The sequence below is a fragment of the Tupaia chinensis genome, unplaced genomic scaffold (genome assembly GCF_000334495.1).
Source record: "Tupaia chinensis unplaced genomic scaffold, TupChi_1.0 Scaffold000423_1, whole genome shotgun sequence".
NCBI lineage: Eukaryota > Metazoa > Chordata > Mammalia > Scandentia > Tupaiidae > Tupaia > Tupaia belangeri.
In genome coordinates, this window is record NW_006159928.1 from 2,578,622 (window position 1) to 2,595,704 (window position 17,083).

Genomic DNA, 17,083 nt, shown 5'->3' on the forward strand with positions numbered 1-17,083 from the left:
ATTGCCCAAAGAGAAGCTGAGTTATTTGGGACCAGCAGAAGGTGTGATGATTATATCACTAGACTGCCACGGAGTGGACCACGGTTCGAGTCCTAGACCTGGTGGCTAAAAACTCATGCCAGGCATGTGTGCATTCATACCTAAAATTTTGAGAAGAGAATGAAGAAGGTATTGTGGCATGGCCATCTCCTCTGGGGAGTGATTTTTCAGTTTCTGTCTATCTCTCTCTGTCTCTCTGATGTGTGCACATGTCTTATAGCAAAAACCTCTCTCTCTCTCTAAAAAAAAAAAAGAGAGAGAGAGAGAAACTGAGCTATTGTAACCAAATTAGGACTTTAGTGACATCATAGATTATACACTTTAAGTTGACAAAAATAGTTATTGTAATAAGAACAATAGAACAATGCTGGAAAATGAAGCAGTAAGACTATACAAATCTGCCTCACCTGTTTCTCCTCATTCTGTGTTCAGAAGTGAGTACATTAGAGGATAAAAAAAATTGTATACAAGATGAAGAAGGGTCCATGGGCCTTTTCCCCTATTAAATGGCAAATGAAGACCAACTTTTTTTTAAAAAAGAATTATTTTATTTATTCATTCATTTATTTTTCATTTGACCAGAGAGAAAGAGAAAGAGAAAGAGAGAGAGAGAGAGAGAGAGAGAGAAAGCCACCGGGTCCAGGACTCAAACCACGGTTGGCCATGTGGGAGTGTATAATGCCTCAACTACCATTCCACCTTGCTTATCTCAACACCAACATTTTTAATATGGTGATCTACCTAAGATAGGATTCACTTTTTATGACTACTCATATAGTTCTTATTTGACCTTGATTCACTTTACTCTTCTACTCTTCTGTATAGACAGGTTAGATCTGATAAAATATAACCAACAAAATTTCACATTAAATGTTCTTACCACAAACGAAATGAAATAGAAGCAACCAACTAAACAAAAAATGATAAAAGAGACAAAAGGAAACTTTGCAAGATGTTGAATTTGTCTGTTACTTTGTTCTGATGGCATCAGAAATATTGGCATACATTCGAATTCATCAAACTATAGTAGTATTTGTATATTAAGTATACTTTAAATGTGTGTAGTATTTGTATATTAAATATACTTTACAAGAAGTTGAAAAATAAAGGTGAATTTTAAAATGTATGTGTTTTTTATTAAGTATATATAAACCAACTATCTCTACTCTCTTTCTGTTGGTTTCTTGTTTCTTGAGAGACATGTTACCTGTTTAAAATGAAAACAAAATGGATTTTCTAGCCCAAACTTATAGACAAAGAATCTCTTGACCTTGCTACCCACTCCAACATGAGAAATCGAAATGGACCCATCCAGCATGCGCCCCTCCCCACCATGAGGGGAATGCATGCTGAAGACCCACCTACGACATGCCTGAACAAGACCTCTCAGACTCAGATAAAACCTCCTTGTCATAGTTCTTCCTTGGCAGCCTATTTTCTAGGACCCCTCCATTTCTTGGGAGCTCTGTTTTTCCTTCTCTCTCCTTCAATAAACTTCCCACTTTGCTCTACCTAAACAAATAAACAAATAAACAAAAAGCAAAATAAAACTTATTTTAATCATTTATGTGGTTAAGCATTTAAGTATTTAAAATATTATTCAAATTACAATGCAGAGAAAATATTGAAAGTTCAGTCTTTTCAAAAATGTTTTTACTCTTTGAGGTCCTTAATTTTTCCCCATGAGTTTTAGAATCAACATGTCAGTTTCTACAAAGAACCTACTTGATCAAAATTGGGTTGAACCTTAAGATCATCTTGACATGAACTGATATATAATTAATAAAATATGCCTCTATTTATTATTTATTATTTGCATTTGCTAGAAAGAGACAAAGAGAGAGAGAGAGAAAGAATGAGAAAGCACCACCCTACACATGTGGAATGGTCACTATGCAATCTGTTCTCCATTTCTCCTTCCCTTTTGGATTCTGGGCATGCACACACATGATGGTGTTTTTCTCAAGTCACCAGATCTGGGAATCAAACTCCACAGCCATGTGGGATCCAGCTGCCTTAACCACCATGCCATCTGCTGGACCATTCTCAGGTTTTTGTTTTATTTTAATGTAGATAATCATAGCATGTGAAGAGAGACAGTTTTACTTTTTTTCTAATGTGGATGTCATTTCTTTCTCTTTGTATTATTGAAAAGGCTGTAAGTTTGCATACCATGCTGAATAAAAATGGCGGGAGAAAATATCTTGTATTGTTTCTGATCTTAGGAGAAAACATTCCACCTTTTATTATCATGAATGATATTAGCTGTAGATTATTCTTAAATGTCTACCACCAGTTTTGTTTCTACTCCTAGTTTGCCGAGAGTTTTCAAATCAGGAGTAGCTGTTTCATTTTCTTTGGTTTTGTATCTAGTCCTAGTGTTACAGGGTGATTGTGGTCTTCAGTTCTTCATAACCCCCAACAAAGAGTTAAGGACAGACACCAGCATATAAACAGATAGTATACAAACTTCATTTGGCTAAGCACAGCAAAGTACACCCTTAAGAAGGGAGGGTGGGCTGGCTAAAGTCGGACCAGCCAGCTCTAGGGTTAACTGGATAGGTTTCTTTAATGAAAGCTCTGTTCTTATACTCTTGGTCTCTTCCCTGAGAGACTCCTCTCTTTTTCCCACAGGGCCATCTTTGATTGACAGTCAAGGGTTTACATAATCTATGCACTTCTGTCCATGCATTTTCCCAGAATGCATCATGAAAGTCTACAGGAGGAGAGATGTCAAAACTGCAATGCTAGTACATGCTAGATGAGTATAGGTAATTTAAGGACATGCCTCTGGTCTAGTGTGCATGTTTGGCCTTAAGGCAAGCAGGAGTTTGGCATTGAGATGGGCAAGGCAAGCAGGTGTTCAGCCTTGAGGCCAAAGGGTGGCTGATACCCATTTCCAAGAGGAATTGTTGACCATAGGCCCTACTGATCAGGGCAAACTCAGAGCAGGGAGCAGTCCTGCTTGTGTCTGCTACTTAACAATATACTAATATATATTTTTCTTTTTCTATTTGGCAATATGATAAATATTTTTTATTCATTTTCAGGTGTTAAGTCAAACTTGCATTTCTTTAATAAAATTCATTTGATCACGGTGGATTATCAACTTTGTACATTGTTGAATATGATTAGCAAAAAATTCATTTGGAAGTATTGCATCTGTGTTCATGAAGAATGTTGATCATTAGTACATTATTTCTTTCATTTTTATTCAATTCAAAATAAGTTTCAATTTCCTTTAATTTTTTTTACTTTTTGACCTCTGATGATTTAAAATAGTGTTATTCAGATTATAAATATTAAGAAAAAAATTTAAATCTCCCAGTACTCTCTAATTTGATTATTAGAGTTTATAACCCAGAATTAAGCTTGCCAAGTAAAATTTGAGATACCCACTTTTTATGAACTTAATTAAGCATTGAATAATTTTAGTATGTTTCCAATATCACATATTTAGTATTACAAATATTATTTTTTATTCCTGATGGGCACATGCACTTGCCAGAGAGAGACAAAGAGGGAGTGAGAAAAAGCAACCCTCATTGGAGTGTTGTCAACCATAATTCCTTCTCCTCCATTTTTCCATCTTATTGGGACTTTGGACACATGGGTGCATGTGCTCAGCATATTTTCCAAGTCTCCGAGACCTTGACTTGAATTGTGAAGCTAGTCATGTGAGATCTGGCTTCATTAACCACTACATCATGGGGTCTGCTTCCTTATTTATTATATAATATGAAATTGAAATGCAACTGATATCTGATTTTGTTGCTGTTAAATATGTCAACCTTACCTAAACTATGGTTTATCTTGGAAAACGTTCTGTGGTGCTTAAATAGAAAAAGTATTTTCTTTTATTATTAAGTAAAATGTTCTCTACAAGAATAGCAAGTTTGATTTATAATATTTTTCAGTATGTTGTATTGTTCTTGATTCAGCCTGCTTGTGCCTGAATTATTAAAAGGGAAGTATTAAAATTTTTTATTATATTTGTGGATTTATGTATTTTTCCTTGAAGTTTTCATAGTGTTTGCTTGGGGGTATTTTGAAGCTCTGCTCTAGAACATAACTATTTAGAATCATTGGTTCATCTTGAGAAATCAATCTCTTTATTATTATTATTAAATGATATTCTTTATTCCTAGTAATATTCTTTGCTCTGAAATATACTTTGATATTATGAACTTAGCCCCTTCAGCTTTCTTTAGATGAGTGTTACATTCATATAATTTCTGTACTTTTATTTTATTCATGTCTTTATGTTTAAACTGAGTCTCCTATAGCACACTCAATTATAAATTGAGTTTTAATTAGTTTATCACACATGCCTGTTTCTACTTTTTAGTGGGAGTGTTTAAACTATTTGTATTTGATATGATTGTGTATAGGTTTGTTTTCTTGCTTTTTGTTTCTGTGTTTTTTTTTTTTTCTGTTTTTGCTTTTTAGATTTTTTCCATAGGGCACAAATGCTCTCCAGAGAGAGACAGTGGGAAGGAAAGTAAAAAAGCCCCACCACCACCCCGAGGGAGTTGCCATGATGCAATCTCTTCTCCTCCTAAATTTTTGGGCATGTGCACACACACATCACATGTTCCGGCATGATTTTCAAGCCTCCAAGTGTGAGACTCAAACTGTGGTTGGCTGTGTGGGAATCTAGTGCCTTAACCCTTTAACCACCATGCTGCCTCCCACTTCTGATTTTTTTTTTTTTGGAGAGGTTTTTGCTATAGGGCGTGTGCGCTGGCCAGACAGAGAGAGAAAGAGAGACAGAAAGCAAGAAATCACCCCCAGGGGGGATGGCCACTCCGCAATCCTTTCTCCTCCATTCTTCTCTCGGGATCTTGGGCATGCACGCCCACGCACCCGGCGTGAGTTTTAAGCCCCCGGGCTGGGACGCGAGCTGCGGTCGACTACGTGGGAGTCCAGCAACATAGCCATTATGCCAACTGTTGGTACCCCCACTTCTGATTTTATTATTTATTTTTTCTTTATTTTTTGCCCTCTTTCAGAGTAAATATTATTTTATGAACCATTTTATCATTTTTATTAATGTATTAGTTTTATCTCCTTATTTCATTACCAGAGTGGTTAGTCTACCTTCAAATGATATTATAGCATATCACAGAGAATATAAGAATCTTAAAATTGTATACTTTCACATTTTCCTTCCCCCACAGGTTTTACTTCTATTATGTTATACATTCCATACTACATTGTTGATATTATTTCTTAAACTAAGCCACAGCCCTCTGAACATAAAGTTATTAAAATAAAATAACATTTTTATTTTTCAATTAATTTTTAAAATTCTGTTTCTTATAAACTACCTTGAAGAATTTTACAGACACATTTTTTAGTACATGAATGTCATTGCAAGAACAGTTTAAATATTTGTATTTGTTAGTTATTTCACTTATGTCATTTCTGGGCCAATTCTTGATTGAGTTCACTCTCTTCTCAGTATGGATCTAATTTTCCTGCATTTTTGCAGCATGTATAAACTTTTATTAGATGCCAGACATTATGATTTTACCTTATTGGATGATACATGGTTCTATATCCCTATAGATATTCTTGTTTTATATAATTATTTTGTTTAACTTTATTTATTTATTTATTAACTTTTTAAATTTGACCAGAGATGGGGAGGAGAGGAAAAGAGAGAGAGAGAGCAAGAAACAAGCCACCCAGTATAGACTTGAACCGTGTTTGGCCTTGTGGGAGTCCACCGTCCCCAACCACCATGCCACCTGCTGGACCCCTTAAATTTTGCCTTGGAATAGAGTTGAGTTATATATTCATGGTTTTATCCTTTGGGTCTTGTAATATTTGATGAGACCAGGGCAACTTTTTTTTTTTAATTTTATTATTTATGTATTTACTTTTATTTAAATTTGGCCAGAGAGGGACAGAGAGAAAGTGAGGGAAAGTGAGAAAGCAAACCATCAGTCTGGAATTCAAACTGTGATCAGTCATGTGGGAGTTCAACGTCTTTAACCACCATGCCATTTGCTGGCACTGACCAGGGGAACTTTTAATTTAGGTTTAATTATTCCCCTCTCTTGAGGTCACCTTCAAATATCCCTACCAGTGACCATAAATTACAATGTTTTCCGTCATGATTTTTTAGCACATCCACAGTTCCTAGTCCTGGTTCTTGGTACTGTGCCCTGCAATTCTTTTTGGTGGTAATGTCCCCTGCTTGGGGACTGATGTATTGATGAACATGCTGCTCATTACTTTAGGTGGCCGTCTGGAGATTTCCAGAATTCTGTTGCTTTTAAGTTTGCTCCTTTCCAGTACTCAACCCTAGATTTATATACCTCTTTCTAGATTTATATTGCTTAGCTTTTGAGTATACTATAATTTACTTTGTAAAAGGTATGAGCTAGGGTTCTAGATAATTTTCCTTCAAATGTATGTATAAGCAATTGCCTCAGTGAGATTAATTGAAAAAGTTAATTTTTGTTCACCGATCAAAAATGTCCTCTCTGTTTATGTAATATCCTTATAGATATAACCACAGATTTTGAAGTTTTTAAAATTTATGTTCTCTCAGTTTATCCTAGCTGTGATACTATAAAATATACCTAATAGACAGTATTAGTTTCTTTTCTGGGTGAAGAAAGTAAGGTTTGGAATTTTCACTGATCATTAGGATATTCTCAGAAATTAAGTAGGCATTTAAATCCTAGACTTTGGACTTCAAATCCTGTACTTTTGTCCTCACTCCAGAGTCACACTCAGCTTGCTTCTCTGATCTATTGACTCAGTGTGACTTTTAAACAGCTCAAGGTATAGACAGAGTGGTTATATTTCTTCTGCTGAAAGTAACTGCAATATTTCTTCCTTATTCATGGTTTCACTTTGTTTAGTTTTGGTACAGTATACATTATACTGTACTAAAAGATATTTTGAGACAGAAGGGGCACATCCACATAATTATTTTTTTTGTTACAATTGTTCTATTTGATTATCATTAATTTGTTCATCTCTATTGCACCTAATTCATAAATTAAACTTTATCATAGGTACATATGTATAAAAAATATAGTCTATATCGGCTTTAGTGCTTATTATGGTTTCAGTCATTCCCAGCGGGTGTGTGTGTGGTGGTGGGGGATCGATCTTTTAATCTTACAAAGCTACCTTATCAGATAAGGAAAAGCTACTGTAATCTCAAATACCTTCTGATTTAACTGAAGAACTTGGGAATGTGTCAAAATTCCATTTTTCTTTAGATCCACTCCCCAGTTTTAGGATACAGGGACACAGGTACAAATGAATTTGCTCAATTCCCGGGAGTGTATATACAAATTAAATAATTATAACTTAGAGGGTTATTTCAGGTACATTGTGAATCTCTTTTCTCTGACTATTGATAGAGCTTGAACCATGCAACTGAATGAAGTTGGAAGGAAGAATGAAACCATTTAACTGCCTCTGAAGAACACAGTCCCAGAAGGTTTTTATCTTTAATGAAAGTGCACCTGCGATTGTGCATCACCACCATTTTCACCCGTCTGTGGCTGATGAATAAGTGAAATGGGGGTCCATTAAAAATAAAAGAGAAGCAATTATAAGGACAGAGACACAAAGATCAACACCCATTATCACTTGGAGGAAATGGTGTGCTAAAAAAAGTATTTGCTTTTCAACTAGTTTCAATCAACTGCAGGCTACAGAATGATAATCATTGCTATTTTTTTTCCAGTAAATGTCAGCTATGTCATTTCTGTTTACAGATGAGTGGATTTCAATCTTGAAATGTTTATTCTCTGCCTCCATTATAGGAAGAAAAGGATTTTCTGAGCTTGCCTCTGGGAAAGCAATATTGTCTGCATTTATATTCTGAATTAGACTGAGGGAAGAAGCATTGAAACAGGGAATTACTCTTACGTGTCTGATTGGATTATAGCATTGGGAGACTTTGGTATAGGTTTCATGCTAACAAAAAAAGAGTCATCGTGTGAGAGAAATTATATACTTCACCACTTTGGAAGAAAGGTAAAACCCAAGATGTAAAATGTGTGGATAAGATACTTTCAACATTGCTCCATGCTTTTCTATTTCAGTAACTATTCTAATGTGCTGAGTTGATTACCTCTGTTGGATACAGATATGGAAATATTTGTTGTTTTGAATATTTGAGCCCATATTTTTAATCTGCCTATTAATTACCGAGTACCATAGAGCTGAAGATATAGAGAAAGAAAATGTCAAAACCATATTAGCATAGTGCTTTTAACTAATGCAAAGATGGTTTTCTCTTCCCAGGTGGTAGCATAAGACATAAACTAACAATAACAACCATAATAACAACCATCTTGATATTCTTCAAAGCAGAATTCTGGCAAATAAATGGACCAAACTTGAATTTTTTTAGTTACTAAAACTAATTAGTGGTTAGTCTCATGTTTGTCAGAGTCTAGACAGATTATTTGTGTAAATGTATGTCATACGTGAACTGTGGATAATAATATGAACCATTTAAAGTAGTTATTTTTATTAATAAGTAATTAGTATTACTCAAATATTTTTAAATTAAAGGAGAAAAAATAAATTTTGATACTGTTTTTCAGAAATAAGTGCTATAAATATTGTGGCTAAATTCCTTTAAGTTAACAGCATTTTTGTTTTTTTGGTGTTATATTGTCAACTAAAATTATGTATAATGATATATTTCTGCTTATTTTACCTTTTTCTGATAAAAATATTGGTATATCAGTATAACTTTCTGTCAACATCAAAATTTATTTTTGTAAATATACAAACCATATTAAAGACATTTTACTTTTTATTAAGAGAGTCTGCTATATTTATCCTACTTTTTTGACATTTAGGTTTTTTTTAATCTACCTAATTTTTAAATTAGTAATAGTGCTACAAAAACTTATGTTTCTGGAAACTTGGCTAACAAATTTTGGGGAATAGTATTATTGGGCAAGAGGTCTTTGGCTTTGTTAAGGTCCTTGATAAACAGTGACAATAGATTTCCATTATATTTGCCACAACCATTGATGATGTCCACTGTCCACTCCGGTGACAGGAGAAAGTGGTGCACAGGTTTCTGGATTTGCCCTCAGATCCTTTTCCACACATACTCAGAAGCTTCATTGCTGGAGAAAGAAGAGTTAATGCTTTGACCTTCCAAGACAATTGGAAAAAAAAGGGAGCAGTTACCACAGTAGTAGAAGCAAAGCTTTAAATTTTCTAGTGAAAAATCTGAAACAAAATAAAAATGTAAAAACTAGACTATGACATGATATTTCCACGTGCAATACACACATTGCACAGACATGTAGGTAAGCAGGGCCTTCTCTCTTTCACACACACAAACATATGCTCTTCTATACTATGTACTTTTCTAGTTACTTTCCTTCATGTTTTATAGATTTTAATTTTAAATTTAATTCAAAGAATAATGGTGGAAGCTCACAGAAACATTTTGCTTGGGCTCATCATCCTCTTAGAAAGATCTCTATCTTGACAACAGTAATGTAAACACATTCAGAATAGAACATATGTATATAAAATATTTCCTCATGATAATTACTTGGCAATTAATTAATGTGTATTATTGAGTTGAATAGTATTTTTTAAGAGATATGTTTGCTATAGGGTGCCTGGGCTTGCCAGAGAGACAGAGAGACAGAAAGTGAGAAATCACTCCCCAGGGGAGATGGTTATACCACAATCCCTTTTCCTCCATTTTTTTCTTGGGATTTTGGGCACACAAGCACACGTGCCTGGGATGAGTTTTAAGTTGCCAGTTCTGGGTCTCAAACCATGGTTCACTGTGCGGGAATCCAGGAATGTAATCATTATGCCATCTGCTAGTTCCAAGTTTAATAGCATTTTTGACATAAGTATCCAGTGTGAAGAGAGTATGTATATGTATATGTATATGTATATGTATATGTATATGTACCCCAAAGGTAAAGAAATATGAATTCATTTAATAAAAATGTTTGTGAACATTTCTTCCTGATTGCTGGCTGCAGGGATGGCATTTCTGTTTGTGCTCTACAATTCTGTTACATTATAATTGCTCAATCAGAAGAAAATTATAATTGGATGGAATTGTTTTTATTAAAATGGTGTGATGTTAATGTAAATTTTGGGGGCTTAAGCAAATATTTCATATCCACAGAACTTCTCACAGGTCTACAATAAATACAACTCTATCTATTTTTCCAAAATAATTTTGTTATGTATTTCTATACATTCTAGTTTCTCTCTTTTAAACCATACAAATGAGCTTAAATAATAAATCATATTTATTTTACCTATTCAAACATTTGAAAAAAATTAAGCCTCAGGTCAGCTGGTAGCATGATGGTTAAGGCAACTGGATCTCACATGGCCCACTGTGTAGTTTGGGTCGTGGACATGGCAGCTGAAAAGCATGCCAGGCATGTTGCACTCCCCAAGTCCTGAAAGGAGGGAGAAATGGAGAACGGACTGTAGCCTGACCAAACCCATGGGAGGTGCTTCGTCACGTTCTCTCCTTCTTTCTCTTGCTTTCTTTCTTGCTTTCTGGTGAACACAAATACCCTCTGACAAATTAAAAAAAAAAAAAGAAGAATCTCCAATACAACCATACTAGGGAATTGGATATATGTCATACTAAAAATTAATTGGTACTTGTAAACTATTTTTTAAAATATTTGTTTATTTTATTTATTATTATTATTATTATTATTATTATTTAATTTGCTATAGGGCATGTGCACTCAACTGAGAAAGAAAGAGAGAGAGAAAGAGAGAAAGCAAGCTGCCAGGTCCGGGACTAGAACTGCAGTTAGCCACATGGGAGTCCAGTGCCTCAATCAACCATCACGCCCACTCTGGCCCCAGTAAACTATTTTTAATATAGTGATTATTAACCTTCAATATCTCTATAGAAAAAAGAGAATTTTCAGTTGGAAATAAAATAAAATATAAAGATTAAAAGACTAGTATATTGAAACATCAATTATTATTAGTAGTAAGACTGTTCTAAGAAAATCAGGACCTGTGTTGAAATGTAAAGAAGTTGGAAAATATAGCTGTTCACTGAGAAAACATTCCACAGAGCTGTATCTGTCTTCATCATGAATTGACCTGCGGCAAACCCTTTGAAGTTTCTTCACTGTGAAAGTTTTGAGAATGAGCTTATTTCAATGTGTCCCAAACTGAAAATGTTAGTCTTTCTTATGCAGCAAACCTGTTCTTCATTCTACCCATCTCAGCTAGAACCAGCAGTCTACACTTCATGTCTCCTGGCTGCAATCTGGCAGGCATCCCTGGCCCCTTCTTGTCCCCTCCTTTCCCACAGCCCAACACTGGTCTTACTACTGTTTCTTCCCAGAAAGCATTCACATCTCACCATCCCTCTATAGCCTCCAAATCATTCTGCTTGACCCGGATTATCTGAGTCACTACAATCCTGTCACTCATTCGGGTTTTCCTCTCCTCCATTTGCAAAATTGAATCAGAGCTGTTTCTCTAATTTGCAAACATGATCATGTTCTCCTGCTTACAACTATTTAGCAGCTAACTATTGCTCTGGAAATAATATTCAGGCTTATTAACATTGCTTATAAAATGCTTTATCATCACTTTCTATCCTGAATCCAGTCTATTTCATACAGCTGCCACCCTCATTCCCTTCCCACGCACCTGGCCTCACCCGACTGTTCCAGCTATTCTGAACTTCTTTCCACTTTGAGAATTACACACACTTTTATATCTCTGGGCATTTATACATGGTTTTCCTTGCCAGAAAGCTGTTGGTTCTGCCAGGAAAATTCTTATTTCTCATCTTTGACTGCCTCATTTTATTTATCCATTAGGTTAGTAGATTTCAAACATATTTGGGGTCATGATCCATCTTTAAAACTTCATTTTACATCAACACCTGGGTATCATTTTTATACACATACACATGAGTGAAAAAAATGCTTCTTGAAACAATGCTTATACATTTTAAGAGCAATACAAGCTTATGGATTGATCCAATTGGCTTTAGCTTTACACCTTCCAATTAGAAAAACAGGGCTCCACTACCATTTACTCTAGGGAGCCTATCTTGACCCTTTTTAAACTATCTTGATGTTCCTGCTCTGTGATTCCACTAGCCCATTTACTTCCTCAATTGTAGCCTTGAGCATATTTTAGGTTAAAATGTGTTTACTTTTCTGTCTTTTTCAAAGACTAAAAATACAGAGGTATAGTGTCTCTTTTCACCATCATGATTCTGCAATGAATATAGAACCTGTCTTACATTAAGAGCTTAAATGATTAAGGTTGAATGATTCAATAAGTTGATGAATAAAATTCTGGCCTATTTGAATAAGTAACACTAAATCAGATTGGTGAAACTTTTTATTTAAATTCTAAGAAATAAGGATGATTTCAAACGTCTTCAAGAAGAGAGATAAGTAAGTTTTATTCAACAGATTTAAGGGATAACAATGGAAGAAAGAGAAAATGTCTTTTTGGCAACTCGCTGTGCAAATGGCTATATTTCATCTTGATTGTACTGTTGTGCATGGGTTTCAACATCAAAATGCCAGCCTACGCTGGAAGGATATCCTGGAAGCAATAGATTATCTCTAGCTATTGTTCCCATGGAATGTGTCCCAAGAGAAATAAGGCATGTACTTTAACATTTAGAAGTGAAAACAATTAGTCTTTCTTTTTGCACAAACATTTCAAAAAGGTACATTCCAAATCGATGAGTCAGAGGAGAGCAGAGTTTGCTTAAATTAAATTGCACACATGAGAGGAACTGCTCTTCATCAGGGCCAAGGTGCTCATTCTATATTTTGACGTGACTTGCCCAGATTGTTGCACACACTCATGAACTTGGATATGGCTATTTATAACTCTCTCTTAAGTTTCAGTAGTATATTATTGAATGGGATTAGAGAAACAAGTTGAGAATGCCCTTAAGTGATTTTTTTTTTTATATTTCTTTTTTCGGTAAAAAATCATATTCTCTAATTTTTACTTTAAACATTAATTTATGGGACATCCAATCCATATGCTTATATTTCATATGTCACCAAAATATTATTCCAAAAGAACTTTACAGACAGCTGTTTCTGTTCTCAGTAATAGAGTGAGACTTTGAAAAGCCATTTTTTTTGTAGTAAGATTTTTGTCGAACACCAAATGCACAGCGGATGACTCAGTAAAATGGGCACAGTTATATAATATATGTTTATTGAAATCACTGTACGCTTTATAGGAAATATTAATGATATTAATATAAATTTATTGATTGATTTAAATGGATAATTTGTTCAAGAGAGCCAAGTCACATGAGAAAATTTATAATAACTAAACCTTCTTTATTCTCTGCGAAAAAGTAATTATCCCATCTGTATTACTCAAGATAATGTCTGCTTCAAGAAAAGGAAAATTGGTGAAACAACGGAGAAATGTATTATCTCAGAAAATAAAAACAGAAATTTAGACAGATGTTGGACTGTAGGTTGTTTGACTAAGAAATTTAATGATATAAAATACATGGTTTCTCTCTTTTCCCTTTTTTTTCAGAGAGGTTTTTGCTATAGAGCACTTGCGCTAGCCAGAAAGACAGAGACAGAGAGATAGAGGGCCAGAAAGTGAGAAATCACCCCCTCATGGGAGATGGCTATTCCACAGTCCCTTCTCTTCCATTCTCCTCTTGGGATCTTGGGTGCACACACATGCACCTGACATGAGTTTAAGCCACCGGTTCCGGGACTTGAACCGCGCAGCGACATAGGCATTATGCCAACTGCTTGTCCCAAAATACATAGTTTCTTTCCATCTCTCACATCTGCTATTTTTCTTTCTCAGGCTGGTGACAAGATGGCTGCAGTTGATTTCTACAGGGCAAAGCCTAGAGAAAGAAAAGACATCATCACTTTTTCAGTCTTAGTGGTAAGAAAAAAATTTGTAAGACATCCCTTCCATCCTAGAAAATTTTTTATCAAATCTTATTGGTGCAGATTGGATCACTTATTTTTTGAACTAAGATCTGACAAGGGGAATGAGATTGTCTTTAGAACAATAGGTTTATACTTTGGTTAGAAATTAAATGGCTTCTTCCCAACCCTCATGGTTGATTCTGAAGGACATGAAGGTTTCAAGTAATTATTATTAATTATATAAGGACTGGTCTTGTTATGATTGTTACATACCATAAGTTTCACTAAGTTAAGGAGAGTATTATCTCCAAATGTGTTTCTGCACACTCCAACTAGCTTTTCTGGGCTTTCAGCAATCATTTACAAGTGTGAAAAGAGAATAATTAGGTAAGTTGAGAAAAGGATTAGTGGAGGCACTCAAAGACCATGGGTAGCAGGTATAATTTTATGAAAGCACCATTATTAACTTCGATTTAGATTCAGTATAAGAAATGGAAAATAGGGAACCAGCAGTTAGCGTAATGGCTATGTCGCTGGACTCCCATGTAGTCGACCGCGGTTCGCGTCCCGGACCCGGTGGCTTAAAACTCACACCGGGCGCGTGTGTGTGCATGCCCAAGATCCCGGGAGGAGAATGGAGGAGAAGGGATTGCGGCGTGACCATCCCCCCTGGGGGGTGATTTCTTGCTTTCTGTCTCTATGTCTCTCTCTGTCTGGCGAGCGCACGCGCCCTACAGTGAAAATCTCTCCAAAAAAAAAAAAAAAGAAATGGAAAATAGAGAATTTTATTAAATAAACACCCAAGTACTATGATTCTTAAAACTCTTATGCAACAGAGGGGCACTTAGTTTATTACATTCAGGTGAGTCTATCTTCAGCTTTAATTGCTGATTTTCATTTTCAAATAAGAAAGTGAGAACTTTTGACAATGACCTCCTGCCTTCTTTATATATCTCTCTTACTTGCTTGACAAAGGAAAATTGAGAGTACAAAATGGGAGAGTGGTCTGCAGTTGTGCTAGAACTGAGTTCTTTCTTTCTTATGAATATTTAAAGAATATTTTCATATCGGGGCCAGCAGGTGGTATGGTGGTTCAGGGTGCTGAACTCCCAACATAACCAACCGCAGTTCAAGTCCCAGAACCTGGCAGCTTGCCATGTTCCCGCTTTCTCTCTCTCACTCTGTACCTCTCTGGTCAAATAAAATAAAATAATTAAATAAATAAATAAAATTAAATAAACTAAGTCAAAAAATATCTTCACTATTATAGCAGTAATAGCACATTTCTTTAAAATAGAAAATAAATATAATTTTTTTCTATGTCATTCATTAGTTCTTTGATAATCCATAAAAGAATGGGAACCCCAACCCATACACACATTCGTATCTTCAAAAACAGAATAATCACTCATCTGTAAAATGAGGAGGTTTGATCAAATGATGTCTACTGTCTATCAAGTATAAAAATTGATTATTCCATCTATATGGGTACGTTTAAATTGGGAAGAAAAATCATGTGCTTTATTCTATCTAGAAAACCTTTTAATCCAATTTTAGAAATTTCCTTCACTAGATGATTCATGTTTTACATTTTTAAAAAGTGGAATTTAGCCCAGTTGGTTTAAGTGAATTAAAAATTCACCATAAAAAAATGAAAAAAATCTAATATTGTTACAATTTTCAAAACAACCAAGTATAAATAATAGTTATATCTTCTTAATAATACTTGTAATGATATGACATATGTATTTAACATGTGATTAACTTCTGTTTTAATTTTAAATAAAAAATACAAGTATATCTAGTGAAAATTACTATCCGTATTAATAGACTGATTGTTCTGGTATGGTTTCTGTGTATGCATGTGTATGTGTGAATGCATCATATGTATGTGCATGTGTGTTTTAAAAATTATTATAATTATTTTTTTAATTTGCTAGAGGATGAGTGAACTCACTGGGGAGAAAGACAGAAGGAAAGTGAGAAAGAACCCCCCGGGGGATGGTCAAGCAGTATCTTCTCCTCCATTCCTCCCTCCTCTCCAGATTCTAGGCACACATATACACATTTGCCTGGCATGTTTTTCCAGTCACCAAATCTGGAACTCCAAGCGTGTAGTCGACCACGTGAGAGCCAGCCATCTTAATCTCCAGGCCATAGGCTGGTTCTTATAAATTCTTTAGTTTCATTTGTATGTTTCCTTTTCTTTTTTAAGGTTTTTGCCACAGGGCACAGGTGCTTGCTGGAGAGGAGAGAGACAGTGAGAGGGAAAGTGAGACATCATCCTCCAGGGGGGATGACCATGCTGCAATCTCTTCTCTATTCTCCTCCTCAGATTTGGGACACACACACACACACACACACACACACACACACACACGCCTGGTATGATTTTACAGCCATCAGGTCCAGGATTTGAACTACAGTTGGTATTGTGGGAGTCCAGCACTTTGACCACTATGCCACCTGCTGACCCTATTCAACACTCTAAATGGTAAATTCAAGGTAAAATGACTAAGCTATTTTCAGGGACTTGCCAGAGGAAGCTAACATAGAAGGTAGTAACAGGATCTTCATTTTCCCATTTCAATGGTATTGTACAGGCACTGAAAGGAAAGAGAACAGATACATTTTTCCGGGTTACTCTTTTCTTGCTTCACCCAAGTAAATCCTTACTATCTTTAGATGTTCAACAACATGGCCATTACGCTGCTTGTTCTGTGTCTACCTCCTTCTTAAGATGAAGCAGTAAAAGAGTAAACGAAAAGAGAATACTTTTAGTTTTTCTCATTTACAGTGTTTCCGTGTTATTCTGCAAAGAAATAATTTGTGGTTGTTAATACGTCCTTTATTCTAAAAGCTACAATAGAAAATTTTCTAATATTTAACATTTTAATATTTTAGCACCCTTTTTGAAAACACAGACAAATGCTAGATGTATGTAATATAAAATAAATATATTAATTTAATATTTTATACACAATATTTAATTATTGAAAGTCTTTATCTCTTCCTTTCCATCTCTTATTTTTCTCCTCCCTGCACTTAGCCATAGGTCTTACGTGCTATGGATTCAGTCTTAGAATTTTCTCTTTAATTCCTCTATCTGCTGTCCTACTTTCTCTAGCTTGATTCAT